The following is a 15540-nucleotide window of genomic DNA, read 5'->3' on the forward strand; positions in this document are numbered from 1 at the left end:
CTTCGACTAAGGCTCAGATTGTTTCTTTAGTGTCTGTTCCAGTGAAAAAAATGTTTGTTTTACTACATCGAAGAGACGGCTGTATTAAATACCTGAGCGTGCATCTGAATTAAAGATCTAATATAGGAAACTAACAGCTCTAGGAAGAGACCAGTAGTTCTTCTCAAACTATACAGAGGATTAGAATCATCTGGAGAGCTTGGTAAGACACAGCTCCTTGGGCCCATCCTTAGAGAGTCTGATTCAGTTTATCAGAGTGAGGTCAATGAATCTGCATCTCCAGTGAGCTTCCCAGGTGATGCTGGTGCTGTGGTCCAGAGATGACACTTTGTATGGCTCCTTGAGAAAAGCCAAACATACATTTAGCGGCTAAAGTTTACTGAAAATGATATGAAGAGGCTACAAAGAAGACACATGCTTGCCCTCACGTCCCGTGTAGGAACATGAGTAAGCTAACAAGTCAGGTAGCAACTAATAATTTAGTTCTCTAGACCCAGCAAAGGCCCCATGGAGATCATCAAAACAAAGTTACATAGTCACCTTAATCACCGGAAGGCAGACTTTACACTTATATTTTCTTAGATATTTTATGAACTGCTTTGCATGCTCTCTCTTCACCTCAGCTTGATCTTGGAAAAATGTATGAAAAGAAGGCACTTCTGTATCTTCAGTGTAATAACAGGCCTGGGACAGGGATAAGAATAGGGAGAGACTGGAGGTGAGAGAAGTCTATGTTTAAGACTGGAATCTCACACAAACTCACTTTGTTGTCTCTGTGGCTATCCAAAGAGGCCTTCTTTGTTCAGTCCAGAGTCCTCAGTTTGTCCTTTGACTTCCAGAAGGCCCCAGCTGCCTTCCCGAACCCAGGCTACTTCAAAGAGAAGCCACTCAGATTCTAATATGCTGGTGCCTAGCATTTTGCTATTAGGCCTCTTTAAGGGTCAGATTTATGAACCCTATATGCTAGCACTATAACCAGTAATTGTGTCGACAAGTGGCAGAAGTCCAGCATAAATTAAGTGCCGTTGTAAAGTCAATCTATTTCATTAACCCTACCACATCTACATTAGCTCTAAAATAGCAGACGGGTGAAAAATTATTTATAACAGTGTCTGATGCCCATACAAGTTTTGGGAATCCTCTGGAAAAGAACTGTGATTCTCCCAATAATAGGCCACAATTTGCAATCACAGCTCTAAATCATTGGGCCACAGAGAAGCAAAATCCCAGCCACTAAATTGTTGTTACATCTAGTATCAAACAACAAACATGGCCATAACCACAATGAGAAAGGATATATAAGGTATATTATCCAGATCAGAACTGAAACCTCCCTCACAGTGGCTCAAGGACCCATACTAACCATAGATAAATAAGCATCACTGACATGCAGCTCATAAGATGCTATTTGATTAATAGCAACCCTACACTCTTCAGAAAGAAGGCCCTCTGCCTGGGACGCCATCTCAACCTTAGGAAAAACCAGGCATAAAAAGTGCTACCCCCCAAGATAAGGGACTTCTTAAATACTAACAAGCATATAGCCAGCCTACTTCTATCCAGCTGAAAACAAGATGAAATTCCATCCAGCTGAGATTAAGAGCTACCAACCTACCAATAAGAACGTTGTTTTTACACAAAAGAACAAATCTGACTTGAGAAAAAGGTGGAAAAAAGTTAATCCTCCTAACTATCCCAGCCAGTGTTTAGTATTCTCTCTCATGTTCTATCTGACTATGATTTGAGAGGGCTGATTTACTTCCTGAATAGGGAAGTGTTAACAGAGTAGATTAATTACCTTTAATTGTTTCCTTTTTTCAGAAAGTATTTATGGCATATCATGCTAGGTCCTATGGAGGATCTAAGAAAACTGACTAAAATACATTTTTTGCCTATAAGGGACATATCCCCCATCCCATAAGGCCTCAACATACACAGTTGATCTTAAGGCAGGATATGATGGGACTTCTGAATTGTCAAAGGCATATTTAGATGACAGGATTAGGGCAGATTTCTTTGGTAAATTAGCATTTGAAATTGGCCTTGGAAGGTGAATGAGAATGTAGAGAGGTGGAAATGGAAGAAGGGCATTTCACCCGGAGAACAGGTACACACAGGTTGTAGGGACAAAATATGACTGGTTTCTCCAAACTGCAGTAAGACTGTTCCATTTGGGAACCTTTTGGCTCTTTCTTCATTAGTAAGTAATAGATGCTGAATCAATATTTGTTAAATAAAAATATATTTTACACATGCAGTGGTATAAGATTTCCCATAGTCTGGTGAATTCTTAGTTTGAGCCTAATCCATGTCTGGTTGAACTGAAATAGAAGTGAAAAATATTTCCATATTTTTAGAAAATAGAAAAAAGAAAAAAATTATGTATAAAGCTACCACACTAACTCATCTGTTGTTGATGACGTGTTTCTTTCCTCTTTTTTTCTGTATATTGGTGAGATCATTTTTAAGTGATTAATAGCAGTATTTTTTTAAATTTTAATTTGTTTTATTGAAGCATGATTGATTTACAATATTGTGTTAGTTTCTGCAAACTAAATCTCAAATATTAATAGAGAAATATGAGTCATAGGGAAGTAGGAAGTTGAGGGAAGTCCAAATAGAGTAGCACGGAATAAGGGTACCTAGATCATTTAAATCAGGGAATGTGTCCAGATCTAGTTGAACTTTATTCTTTGGTTGGAATGACTTCTGTAAGCGACTTACGAAGTACTATTGGTGATGTTTAAAGAATATTGGAGAGAAATGCCAAAATACAACTCAAGACTTTTATATCCTGGCAGAAAAAAATGCAGAAATTTGCACTAGATGAAAATACGTATAGTTACACCAACTGGCATCTGAAAATCAAGGGTGGCCATTTATTGGATTGGGAACAATTTAGCACAAGGTTTGGGTGACGTGTTACAAGGCATTACACTCCACATTATCTTCTTTTTTATTTATCTTTCTTAAGTCAACAATTTGGATGAATAGAGTTTTATACTGTAATCAAAGTCACAAACGTCACAAATGTGGGAGGAATAATTAGCATGCATCATGACATACTAACAGCCAACAGAACTCAACAGGTTCAATCAAATTGGTTGAAGCTAATAGGATGAAATGTAACTAAAGATGAATGTAAAATCCTATATTTTGGTTCAGTAAATCAATAGCCCATAAACAGAGAGAGGGAGATCTCAGTGAACAGTAGTTCACGTGAAAAAGACTCAGATTTTTAATCGGTTGAATGTTCAACATATCCAAAAGCTGACAGAAAAATAAATGCAATTCACTTTTTTCACCTCAGGCAGATAAAGCCTTGTTTTATTGAACGATGGATCTATACATTTGCAGAGGCCACTATGTACAGACAAGAGATGGAGAGCTTTAGTTGTTGGTCTCATTCCTCGTGATCTCTTCCTGCTTGGCTTGGAGTTGCTCTCAGAGTGCTTCCTTGATCTTAGACCTCAGTCTGGTCAGCAAGCTGCGTCTTGCTGGGCTTGTCTGTTTTCAGCTTGTGGAAGTGTTCTGTGAGAATCCACTTGTTTTTAAACATGTTCCCCTTCACCTTCGGGTGCTGGCTGTGATACATGTGGTGATCAGTCTTCTTAGATTCATGGTATCTTCTGAGCAGCCAATGCAGAATTCTCATCCAGGTTACCTTCTCAGGCATTTGAACAATGAGAGTACATTTTGCATGCCCATGTCCCCATCCCTGCCCTTGAGACAGGCCAAGGTGTTTTTCCAGCATTGAGCGCAGGACTGGACAGTTAAAGGTTTCCAGATGAGCAGCCCATCTTAGATCAGCTTCCCAATCCATTGTTGGGGATTGACATTGGTGATTTTGTTGGTCTCATTTGGGTCTGACCAGACCTTATTTTTGCTGCAGTGAAGGATAGTGGAGGTGAGCCTCTTTTGAAGCCTCCTGGCTGCAATTCAGTTTTCAATTAGCCATTTTAGTGACCAGATCACAGGAGGTAACTAGTCCTGTTGTAACTTGGCAGTGACTCTTGTTTGAAGGGTCCACCCATCCAACACACACTTACCTAGCACTTCCCAAAGTAGCTGATCAGTGCTACATAGTAATAAAGGCAAACAAAGACTTGAAGAGCTTTTTGTTTAACATTTTATCATATTTGTATTTAATTCTGGTGCCACATTTTTGAGATATTGATGAACTGTAACATAACTGAATGAAGGGGAGTTTTATTTATTTCAATATTGGTGTTATACAGGGTTAACGCCTGACCCAGCAAGGACCCTCCTGGACCCTGTTTCTAGGCTACAACCAGCACTGGTTGGACTAGTCACTGCCTGGGTCATAGCAGTTGTTAAATATTTTGAATATAACCCTGAACCTATTGAAATGTTAGGGCTGCAAGATATAGAAACTAACGAGTGTCTGCTCTACTCACAAACTCTTTCAGTTTCTGGGAAGACTCAGATATGTTGGGGCAGGTTCAAGCCACATGAGCTGGCCATTCTGGCCATGGGTGATTGGACCAGGGACAGACACTGTACCCAAGCTGAGCCAATGAGTTTCTCTCTTCAGAAACTTGACCTGAAAGACACAGCGGTTGGGACTTGTTGGGGCTGAGTCACCATAATGACATCATTGCCCAAAGGGGAAGGTCCATGAATTCCTGGTCCTACCCTATCCAGGGTTTGGATGTTTAACTCTACCAGTAGTAGCTTTCCAATAAATTCCCATTTTTGCTTACATTTGCTAGAGTAGCTGTTTCTTGTAACCAGAACTCTTAACTAATATCCTATATTAGCATGTGGAATGACTACTACTCGTTGTCTTGTTCACAGCCTCCAGCACCAAGCATAGTGCCCAGCATGGATTAGACACTCAAGAAATATTTGCTGCCTCAATAAACAGCTCTCTGTAGGAAGGAGAAGAGCACCTTGAATCCATCCATCCATCTATCTATCTATCTATCTATCTATCTATCTATCTGATTTGGATAAATATATAGGGTTGAAAATGGGGACATTTCATCCACATTGCTGGAGTATGTATGATCTCTGGAGGAAAAACAGATTTACGTGCCTCTTGTTTTTGCTCGTAATTTTTTTTCATTAAAGTTTCCTCCCAACTAAAAAAAAAAAAAAAAAAAAAATTGTGTTACAAAGTAGTAGCACTTAGAAATGCTTATATGTTGATGAAATGGATGGATAAAAATCCTTTACAACAACCCTGCAAAGCAGATGTTATTCCTTCTTAGGGAGGTAAAAAGCAAGGTCTCAGAGAGGTCAAGTCACCCACCTACAATCACACAGCTAATTAGTAGCAAAGTCTGAATTTTGAACTCATCTCTGTTTGACTCCGAAAATCAAGGCTTTTTCTAATGTGCCAATCATCTCATTGTATTCAAATAAATACTTTCCTTTTGTGATTTATTTATGTAAGAATATGAAAAGACCTATAAGGATACAAACATTTAAAACGCACTTAACTAGGGCTTCCCTGGTTGCGCAGTGGTTGAGAGTCCGCCTGCCGATGCAGGGGACGTGGGTTCGTGCCCCAGTCCAGGAAGATCCCATATGCCGCGGAGCGGCTGGGCCCATGAGCCATGGCGGGCGTACCGAAAAAAACAACAACAAAAAAATTTAACTATACTATGGACTCTTTTTTATGGAAAAAAATGAAAAAATATTAAACAAAATATAAAATTTGATAAATAGCAAATAATCCTGTGTACAATATAAGATACTTGAAATTTGTTCTTTGTTTCTTCAGGTATGCCTATTTTTTTTCTACTTCAGGTATGCCTATTTATTTTCTAACTTGTTCCCTACAGGCTGGGACTTTATTATATATAATTCTAGTATGAGTATGTGAAATTATAGCTTTCAAAATAAATATGGTTTTTATGAGTGAATAAAAAAACACGGTATATGAACTTCTAGGGAAAATATAAATCATTTACTTTAATAGGCTCAAGGAAATAACAACAAGCAGGCATTGTGATTGATATGATAATGGATATGCACATAAATATATTTCATAGAAAATTAAATACACAAGAGTAGGAATACATTAGTGTTTTAGACTGCATAATTTCTCTGAAGACATTATCACAAGCACCAAAACCTTGGGAGTTTGGTATTGACATGTACACACTGCTATATTTAAAACAGATAACCAACAAGGACCTACTGTATAGCACAGGGAACTCTGCCCAATATTCTATAATAACCTAAATGGGAAACGACCTCAAAAAAGAATAGATACATGTATATGTATAACTGAATCACTTTGCAGTACACCTGAAACTAACACAACATTGTTAATCAACTATACTCCAATGTAAAATTTTTTTAAATTAAAAAAAATAAATAAAGTCACTGTAGTAGCCAGTTCCATAGCTTCAACTGACATGTTGATTTGTGGTTCATTTAAATGCATGTTTCATTTAAATGCATGTTTCATTGAAAAAGCATGAATACTACTTTTGAATATTCCCCTTGCCCACCCAAAACAACCTGGCCATCATCCAACAGAAGGGAAATTGTGATCTCTCAGAAGAGATTTTATTATACAAATTATACTGTAATCATTTTTCTTAAAATGAAAGCAGACTATTGCATGAACTTTTCTACATTGGTTTTGAAAACACACACACACAGCATCACCACCACCATCAACAGCAGCAGCAGCAACAAAAACTTCTAAGCAGTGACCTGTAGTCTGGACAATACTTGGTCAACATCTTAAAGTGCTAGAACTCCTGGACTGCTGGGGAGAAATGCTTGGTATTTAGCATGAAAGCCTTGGCTGTTTCTTAGAGGAATATGTGTTTGGTTTTGATTTCAGCTTAATATGATTCAGTGGCTGGAAACGCGACTGCTAAAGTAACAGCCAACACGAACAAGTCTTTCAGCTGGGAGAGGGTCACGCAGGGATTAGGCTCAGGTGTTGGGAGAAGCGTTATGAAGGGTGGGTTTCTGTGATCTGTGAAGTTCATCGGCAAGGGCTAAAATGCTGGCTGGCAATGATGGGAATATGATCTTAAACACATTTTGTGGGGAAGAAAAGTATTTTAAAACATTCTTTAGGCCTTTGCTTTTGAGGCAGGAGATAGATGGACTCCAAGGCTAGGCATTTACAACTAGCCTCCTGTTAACTTTTCCTGAGGAAGGAGGCAGGTGGGCTCTAGGCTAGATATTTACAACCAGCCTCCCATTTGCACTTCGAGATAGGAAAAAAACAACAGGGACAGGGTCAATAGCTGGACTGTGGACACTTTAAGATAACAGTCACTGCGGGGACAGAGAGAGGCTAAACCCTGTTTGAGGAAAGATCAATAGGTCGCATATTTCCCGTCCTTGGGGCAAGGGAGACACTGCACATGTGCAGAAAGGAGGGGGCACCACCCCATAATAGGTGATGCCAAGCCCCCCCATAGACCTCTGGACTGGAATCCATCTTGGAAAAAAGTTGTGCACGCATGTTGGGGAGGTGCCTAGGGAAGGTCAGGTGTGGGAAAAGAAACCAGATAATTGGCCAAAGTTAAAAAAAAGACCTGGAGGAACTGCCCTATATAAGTGAGTCAGACACCTCTTTACTGTCCTCCTCTTCATTAGGGAGGACGCCCACACCCCTTTCTCTCTGGGTGTGTATCTCTGCCTTACCTCTGTCTTAACTAAACAGTTTCTCCGTGTGCTCTCCCACTTGTGCTGCGCCTCTAATAATGTACCTGTTTTTACATGTTTGCCTCCTTGAGAAATGCATTTTTCAACGGGGGCAAGGGCCAGGGGAATTTTGCTTTTAGCTTCTAGACCCTGGTGGACTGATGGCTAGGATTCCTGGTTTTCATCCAGGCTACCCATGTTCAGTTCTTGGGCAGGGAGCTAAGATCTCGCTTCAAGGCACTGCTCACTGCTCACTCTCCGAGATCAGTTTTTCCCATCCCCCTTTCCTCTAAGAAATCTAGACTAATGGATAACATTTTAAAATTTATTTTTTAAAATAGAAACCTATTTTTAAAATTAAAACATTAATTTTAATTTCCCTATACTTTTATTATCTTCATTCTTACAATCTGGACATGAATAGGAGATTTTATTTTTTTGGCGGTACGTGGGCCTCTCACTGTCGTGGTCTCTCCCGTTGCGGAGCACAGGCTCTGGACGCACAGGCTCAGCGGCCATGGCTCGCGGCCCAGCCGCTCCGCAGCATGTGGGATCTTCCCGGACTGGGGCACGAACCCGTGTCTCCTGCATCGGCAGGCGGACTCTCAACCACTGTGCCACCAGGGAAACCCTAATAGGAGATTTTAAATGAATAACATGAGCTGTTCTGTGCCATGTTAAGAATGCAGGCTTTACCAAAGGCAGCAGGGTTTGAATCCTGCTTTGCGTCTTTACTCAATCAAGAGGCACTGGGAATGTAGCAGTCAACAAAAGAGACAACAATCCCTGCCATCACACACCATACCTACTAGCTTTAGGACATTAACTATACTGTGACTCAGCTTCCTCCTTTATAGGGATTGCAAAGGTATCTACTTCTGGGCATGTCTTAAGCATTAACTGAGTTGATTTACATAAAATGTTTAGAACAGAGTTTAGCACATAGAAAGCATTTAATAAGTGTTAGCTATTACATTTAAGACCTTTGTTGTTATTGGTGTCAACTTGTTTTATTGTGAAGCATAACACACACACACAGTGGATCCCCAGAAGCTCCTGTACCCAAGTCTTTTTTTCAGGTTCTGCTTTCAGGGGAACCCAGACTTTGACGCAGCCCTTTTTGACGATGTGTGTTCCACATATCTTCTCCCACTCTGCGGCCTTGCATTGCATTCTTTAATAGGATGTTTTGATGAAAAGAAGTTCTTAATCTTAATCTAGATCAATTTCTCAATCTTACGTGTTTTTTGTGTCCTGGTCATGAAATCCTTCACTACCCCAATATCATGAAGATGTTCTTCTATATTTTCTTCCAAAATTTTAATTTTTCAAACTCTCACATTTATAGCCAGTTACAGCCCATCTGTCATTGATTTTGTGTTTGGTGAGTGGTAAAGGAAAGTTTCTATTTTTCCCATAGGGTATCTAGTTGACTGTGGTAAGCAGAAGAATGGCCCCACAAAGATGCTCTTTTCCTGATCCCTGGAACCTTATAATATGCTACCTTCCATGGCAAAAGGGACTTTGCAGATGTGACTCTGAGATGAGGAGTTTATCCTGGTTATTATCTGACTGGACCCAACCTAACCAAATGGATCTGTAAAATAGAATCTTTCCAGGCTGTGGTCAAAGGGAGATTTAATTAGGGAAGAATAATCAGAGAGAGGCAACACTGTTGGCCTTGAAGATGGAGGAAGGGGATCACAAGCCAACGTAGAGTGGGGAACATGGGTGGCTTTAGGAACCTGGAAATGGCGAGGAAACGAGTTCTCTCCTAGAGCCTCCAGAAAAGAACGTGCAGTCCTGCCAATATTCGATTTTATCCTAGTGAGACCTGTGTTGGGCTGCTGACCTAAAAAACGGTAAGATAATATATTTGTGTTGCTTTAAGCCACTAAGTTTGTGGTTATTTGTTATGTCAGCTACAGAAAATTAATACATTGACCCAGCACTATTTATTGAAAAGGCTATCATTTACCCACTTTTCTACAGCTCCACTTTTGTCATAATTACGTGTTTATCTATTCATTGTCTGTTTCTGCATTTTCATTTTCTCTCCTGTTCCAGTAGTCTTTTGGTCCATTTTTGTACCAGTATTGCACTCCTTTAACTTCTATAACTTTTTAATATTTTAAAATTATTTAATAGTTCTGTTAACTAATTCTCAGTAGAGCAAATTTTCCCATAGTCTTCTTTAACAGCAATTTGGCTTTCCTTACCTCTCTACATTTCAATATAAATTACATAACCACTTGTTAATTTCAACAACAATAACAAAAACTCATTGGGATTTTGATCAGTATTGCACTTGCGCCATAGATCAATTCAGGAAGCTGACCTCTTTATAATACTGGTATTTAAAACATCTATGGTGTATTCTTTCAGTTATCTGATCTTCCTTAATTTTTCTTAATAATGCTTGTAATTTTCTGTGTAGAGGCCTTGCATGTCTTTAGTTAGATTTATTCTTGTGTTTAATTTAATTTTATTTTAAATGGCATATTTTAAATATTTTGGGGTTGTTTTTTGGCTAATGTATACAGTTGATTTTTGTATACTATATAAACAATTTTTGTATATGGACTTTTCCTGTATCTTTGCTAGCACACTTATTAATTCTAAAAATTTAACTGTAGATTCTTTTGGAATTTTACATATGCAACCATATGACCTGTGAATAATGACAATTTTAGTTCTTTTCCTGTGCTATAACTTCGATTTCATTTTTCTGCATTATTCCATAGCTAGAACCTTTAATACAGTGCTGAATAAAAGTGGGGAGAACAGGTATTTGTCTTGTTCTTGATATTAAAGAAAAGCTTTCAATATTTCCCCAAGAAGTATAAGATTTGTTATATGCTTTTTAGAACTACTTTTGATCAGATTTGGAAGTTCCCATCTATTACTAGATTGTTAGGAGTGGTTTTTTAAATTACGCCTTTTATTTTGAGATAATTTGTAGATTAACATGCAGTTGTAAGACATAATAGAGAGAGTCTGTACCATTTACCCAGGTTCTTCCAGTGGTGCCATCTTGCGGAGATACAGTGTAATGTTACAGTGAAGACCTTGACATTACAATCCAACAATCTTATTCAGACTTCTCTGGCTTTACTTATACTCATGTGTATTTAGTTCTATACAATTTTATCTCATGTGTAAGTTGACCATAGTCAAGATACAGAATGTTTCCATCACCATAAGGATTCCTCATGTTGCCCTTTTATAAGCACATTTCTTTCCTCTCCCTGCCTACTATTCCTAACTCCTGGTAGGCACTAATCTGTTCCTTATTTCTAAAAAAAAAAATTTTTAACATTTTATATAAATCAAATAGATGATGTAGTATGCAATCTTTAGGAATTGATTTTTTTCACTCAGCATAATTCCCTGGAGATTCATCCAAGTTTTTTGACATAAAAAGAGTTCATTCCTTTTTACTGCTGAATAGTTTTCCATAGTAAGGATATATCCCACTTTGTTTAAACATTCACCTATTGAAGGACATCTGGGTTGTTTCAGTTTGGGGCTATTATGAATAAAACTCCTATGAAAATGTATGTATAGATTTTTGTGTGAACATAAGTTTCACTTCTCTGGGATAAATGTCCATGAGTGCAAATTGCTGGGTCATATGGTGTTTTCATGTTTAGGTTTATAAGGAAGTGCTGAATTATTTCCCATTGTGGCTATACCAAAGAGTTTCTTTTCTTAAATTAATTTTTATTGGAGTATAGCTGCTTTACAATGTTGTGTTAGTTTCTGCTAAGGAGTTTTTTTTAAACCATGAATAAATGTTGAAGTTGGTCAAATATCTTTATCATCACCTGTTTAGTTGATCTTATGACTTTTCTCCTTTATTCTGTTACAGTGGTGAATTCTGTGGTAATCTTTGGATTTAAAGGAAACGTATTCTCAACTGAGTTTTGTTTGTCCTTCTTTTTTAGTTCTTTTAAGTGTATGTTTAGGTTGGTTATCTGAGATTTTTCTTATTTCTTAGGTAGGCGTGTATTGCTATCAACTTCCCGCATGGAACTTCTTTTGCCGTTCTTTCTTATTATTCACTTTTCTGTTATTCAGGTTGAATGATTTCTATTGATTTGTCTTCAAGTTCAGTAACCCTTTCTTCTGAAATATTCAATCTGTTGTTAAGCCTATACATTGAATTTTTCATTTCGGCTATTGAACTTTTCAGTTCTAGAATTTCCACTTCAATAGTGTGGGTTAATTTCAGCTGGTCTGGATTGACCACAGGCTTATTTCCAGAGATACTTACCTTGTCCAACACTATAGAATGTATTAACTAAAAACAGATGTTCTAAAAGAAAAAAAAAACAGATGTTCTCTAACCATTTAGAGATGAAAGAGGCATGGGAAACAAACACCTCTGCTGTCTAAGGGAATGAAATTCTAAAAATTTTGTAACTAAAGGCAAACTACAGTATTGAATAGGGTATCTAATTTATTCTCTACTTTGATTCCTATCATCAATTAACCTCTACACTAATGAAAGTTGATCATTGTTATTCCAGAATAAAAAGAAAGAAAGGGGAAAAGAGAAAAAATAAAAAATAACAGAGCCCAGAATTTAGAGTGGATTCTAAGTGAAAAGATGGGAAGATACCTAAAGAGAAATTTAACCTCTTTCTAATTTTTATTAATTTGACCTTGGTTTATCAGATATTCATGCTGAAACTAACAGTTTTAATATAATTACTATGTGCCAGGCACTGTGCTAAATGGCTAATGTATTTTATTTCCATTTATTCATATAAGCACAGTAAGAAATCTTTCTTATTATCTCTACTTTACAGGTGAGGAACAGAGGTTCAGCAAGGTAAGTTAAAAACGGAAGTTGCTGAGCACAGTAATGAACCAAGTCAGGTGGGTAGACACTTCCTGGACCAGGTAAGTTTTGAGTTTGATTTTGAATGCAGAAACAAAGGCAAGAAAAGTTAGAACTGAGTAGTTTTTCTCCTACGAATCTTCAGGAAATTACCATGTTGTTGTCTGTCTAAACTATTGATCTGCACAAACCATGTCCAGTGGAAAAAGGACCTCTGGGTTAAACTTGTAAAGACCTGTAATGGATATTTGATAATGCCAAGGATGATGATGACTAATGGCTGATAGGGCTGAAGGTCTCCACCACAATGCAGGACTTTAATTAAAAGCTGGCTTTGATTCTCTGTAGACAGGTATGCAGCTTTGCCACATTGAACAAATTCTGGGCCAGAGATTTCAAACTTCCAAAGTTTGCATCTCTTTCTATTGAAATCCTTCTCTAGATCTAAATTAAACCTTCTTCTTGCCCCTCACACGTTGCAATTTATCATGTTTTTCTTGACTCATTGATCCAACTCTGAAGAAACCGTTAAGAAAATCCTTTCCAAACTCTATTCTCTATCATGCATTTGAACAATAACCTTTGATTTTATTTCTTTGCATCCCCCTGTTGATTTTACACTCTACTCAAATAATTACTAACTCTCTGGGACTCATATTTGTCCTCTGTAAAATGGAAGAAATTGTTTAATCATGACTTTGCTCCAAATCAGACTTTGCTCCTCTAAGTCCCAGGTGTTCAAAGAATTAATTCACACAATAGGGTGTTGGAGGTGTGACAAACACAGAGAGAGGCATTGCCCAGATAGAAATAGAAGTAGCTCTGCTTTCTGTTCACATATTAATGTTCAATTAATTGAACATATTAATTGAACTTGACAGGATTTCATTTGAAAGGATCTGATACTAAAATTTGAAAACCATTGGATTAGGTTCTTTCTAGCTCTAAGCAGTCTAAGATAATAACCTATGATTCTGCAATCTGAACAACAGAGGGAAGAGCTGTTTTATCTATTTACATTTTGCATGTTTTCAGAGACTTAGAAACAGATATGTTTCTAAGGAATTTAGTGACTAGGTATGTGGATGATATATAAGGCTTGTGCTTATATATATATATATATATATATATATATATATATATATATATATATATATATAAGGCTGAGTGCACAAGTAGGAACTGATCCTGTCAGAGAGGGCTCCAGGGATGGATTCTTTCTCATAAAATCGTTTATAGCCCCTCCTCAGGAACTAGAGAAAAGACTCATGCAGCTATTTTCCCTAGCACTGTTGACTCTGCTAATTTGACGGGAGCAAAACAGTGTTGGTGAATTTTAGGTAAAGCCAATAAGGAGAGTGGGACTTCAGCCTTCCCCTCCTCCTACACTCCTCCCACCCCACTGGCAGCTCCTCCCATTCTGGCTGGGGAAGTGATAGAGCAGAACTGAAGTTTATTTTAAACCTTTTGGGTCAGACACTTCAAAACTGCCATGGCTACTGGAAATCTACCCCAACCTCTACAGTATCACGAGTCAGGATGCAGAATGTGCCCCTTTTACAGCCTCTGGTGTTGTGAGGCAGTTGGTAACTGCCTCAAAACCTAGGGAGGGGCTTCCCTGGCGACTCAGTGGTTGAGAATCTGCCTGCCGATGCAGGGGACATGGGTTCGAGCCCTGGTCTGGGAAGATCCCACATGCCTCAGAGCAACTGGGCCCGTGAACCACAACTACTGAGCCCGCACGTGCGATGAAGAGTGGCCCCTGCTTGCCACAACTAGAGAAAGCCCTTGCACAGAAATGAAGACCCAACACAGCCATAAATAAAAAAAAAAAAAAAAAAAAAACCTAGGAAGGATGCCTGCCAGGTACTGTATACTCTATAGTGTGTATAAATCATAGGGTAGGGTTGGGGCAGAGTGCTTCATTACAAACTCCACTCTATTTTGAACTAAGAAGAAAGCATTCATAAGCTTCAAATTATTAATACTGGAATCACTAATGTAAATAATTGTAATGCTTTCTGGAGACCATTCCGTAGGATGGAAAAGTAGCAGCTCTGCATCTACCTGAGCTCCCCTATCTACCTGCCTCAGCATCACCACTCACTCTCCATCCCCCACCTCACTTGCAGAGTGATCTATCTCAAATATCAGCCTGATTATGCCATCTTCTGCCTCAATGTCTTAGATGAATTTCCACTGACTTCTGAATAAAATACAAACTCTCTGGAAAAACATACGAAGACCAGCTTCATCCTGCTCCGTTCTCCACCCTGTACCTTTGGTTCCTGCCATTCCGTTTTCACTCTAGCAGAGGTTAAAGCCTGAAGTCTCAGCCCAGCTGGGTCGAATGTTGAAAATATCTTCTTTTTTCTTTTAAAAAGAGTCCTGTGTTTCTCAAGCATGGTTCTCAAGTCTCTTTGAAACAAAATCAATGAGCATCTTTATTAAACACTTCTAAGGCCCTAGCCCCAAGAACTGCTGTTTCATATAGCAACAATTTAAACAGAGGTGCTACCAGCAAGTGGATCTCGTTGCCTTTGGGGGCTGCGGTCATGCCTCTCAAAGTGAATTTGGAGGGTCTACATCCCTGGTAGCCAGTGCCTGCTGGGACCAGATGCTGTGACCACCGGGTCCCCAAGTGCCCACCTCCCCCCCACGTGATGGGAGGTTTGGGGGGGATGTACAATTCACCCTATCCCCTACTGAGCTCTGCAGACCACGACGTGGGCGCCTGGCCCCGCGCCTGGGCCCACTCGATCCAGATCATGAAGGTGGAGGAGATCACAGCCAGCAGATGTCCCCCACCATCAGTCAAGCAATTCCATGATTCCAAGATCAACTTCCGGCTGCCCCACCAGGTCCTGCATTGTCAGCACAAGCCATGCTTCACCACCAAGAGGCCCAACACCTTCTTTCATGTGCAGGCCCTCCCGGTCCCCAGGTCTGCCCAAATAAAACTCTTCGTTTCAACCAAAACAACCAACCAAATGAAACAAAACAAACCAAAAACAAAACCAAAAAAAACTTCTAATAATAGAGTGAATATT

General features: G+C 38.9%; 1 non-coding gene and 1 pseudogene across 1 annotated transcript; one reads left to right on the plus strand and one right to left on the minus strand.

Moving 5' to 3' along the window:
* Window positions 1–3463: 3463 nt before the first annotated feature.
* On the minus strand, window positions 3464–3939 carry LOC137224305 (large ribosomal subunit protein eL19-like; annotated as a pseudogene).
* Window positions 3940–14948: 11009 nt separating this feature from the next.
* LOC137225614 (small nucleolar RNA SNORA68) lies at window positions 14949–15080 on the plus strand. The gene has a single exon (XR_010943925.1). It is a non-coding gene; the product is annotated as a small nucleolar RNA SNORA68 (small nucleolar RNA).
* Window positions 15081–15540: the final 460 nt, after the last annotated feature.

This window comes from Pseudorca crassidens, chromosome 5 (genome assembly GCF_039906515.1).
Source record: "Pseudorca crassidens isolate mPseCra1 chromosome 5, mPseCra1.hap1, whole genome shotgun sequence".
Taxonomy (NCBI): domain Eukaryota; kingdom Metazoa; phylum Chordata; class Mammalia; order Artiodactyla; family Delphinidae; genus Pseudorca; species Pseudorca crassidens.